Source organism: Muscardinus avellanarius (genome assembly GCF_963383645.1).
Source record: "Muscardinus avellanarius genome assembly, chromosome: 20".
NCBI classification, from domain to species: domain Eukaryota; kingdom Metazoa; phylum Chordata; class Mammalia; order Rodentia; family Gliridae; genus Muscardinus; species Muscardinus avellanarius.
Window position 1 is genome coordinate 685322 of NC_137806.1, and position 1539 is coordinate 686860.

The window sequence follows — 1539 nt, forward strand, 5'->3', positions numbered from 1 at the left end:
AAATCCAGGCATGAACCTGGAGCCAGCAACTCATCCCAAACACTAGCCACAGGGCAGGGACTGTCCACACCTTGGACCAGGAGAACCGACGTTGCTTTCTCAGGGAATGGGGCTGCTACGAGGGCAGTACGACTTCCCTAGGGGTGCCCACCTTCTCCCAGGACCCTGCTGTTCAAGAGAGGGGCCAACTGAACTCTTCCTCAAACCAGGCATTTGGTTCTCCAAATACTGACGGGCCGTTGGTCTCACAAGCCACAGCGGGTCCCAGGGAAACACTCGGGGACGTCCATCTGCTCCGGCTGCTCTTCTTGCTGCCTCCCTTGAGCAGTCTTCTGAGGACAAGACACATCCTCTGAGCTCCTCAGACGACCACAGAACACCGTAGCAAGCAGGTGCTCAGTCTCTTATCTGACAACTGACACAGTCATTAAAATACTGTAGTCTCATAAACAAACCTGGGTGTGATTATTATTTAATAAATGGCAGGTTACATCATTACAGAGCAGAGATTTGTCCATACTGGACTTAGTACTTGACATTAGATTCCAGGATACAAAGGGTGGCTTGAGTTGTCCTTTTTAAGGGAATCCCCAGGCCTTTCCTGAATATATTTCAGGAACGCTGTGGTCCACTGCAAGGTTGTCACCTTATCAGTCTCTGCGTTGCAAAACAACTAAAAGGTTCAGCTCATCACAAAAAAGGCAGGTTCTGCGCCTTCTGTTTCTTTCCATCCAACTGTTCCTCTCCCTACACTGAGACCTTCCTCCCTGGGACCCGCTCTGGCTCTGCTCCCCCAGGTTGGACTGTGAGGACTCCGAGGACTGCCAGGCGCCCTGTGCAGCCATGGAGCTTTCGCCCACATTCCGAATCTCTCCATGGACTCATCCTTCTACACTTGTGTCCAACTGACGTATCCTACTCCGATTCCTCTTATTTATTGCTTGTTCGCATAGCTCTTCTCCCACTATAATCCAAACCTGCTCAGGCAAAGCTCTGTTTCTGCTACCTAGAGTCGGCTTAGTGGATTCAATTTTTTGCTGGTAACAGAAAGAAAATGCTCAAAGCAGCCCAATATCCTGGTGCTTGGCAGCTTCGAGTATAGAACACGAGTTGCTAGAACTCTGCGTCTGTGGCAGGTTAAAATTCACACCAGTAGAACAAGCACTTGTGAACAGTGGGTAGGTGAACTACAGTGCAGTAGTTGCAGTAGCGGTTTTATTTTTCACTAACATCGTGCATTTGTTTTGTTGCTGATGAAGAGGAACAGTCATTAATTCAGATGGATGTCGAATAAGAGTTAAAATTGTTGAGCACCACTCTGGACTCCAGGGGCTTGAGCCCGCAGGGCACCTGTGGTGGCTGGCAGAGATGCTTTTGAAGCAGTCCTTCAGACGACGTTGTTCTTTGTGTGTGTGTGTGTGTGTGTGTGGTACTGGGGGTGGAACCCAGGGGCTTTTCTACCTCTGGGCTATACTCCCAGACCTATTTTATACTTTATTTGGAAACAGGATCTCACTAAGTTGCTGAGAGCCTCACTAA

The 1539-nt window shown here is 49.1% G+C and overlaps 1 pseudogene across 1 annotated transcript; it reads right to left on the reverse strand.

The window, feature by feature from the left end:
* Positions 1-538: 538 nt before the first annotated feature.
* Positions 539-1320, reverse strand: LOC308277719 (transcription factor-like 5 protein; annotated as a pseudogene). Its single transcript has one exon. The product of its transcript is annotated as a transcription factor-like 5 protein (transcript).
* Between the last annotated feature and the right edge of the window lie 219 nt (positions 1321-1539).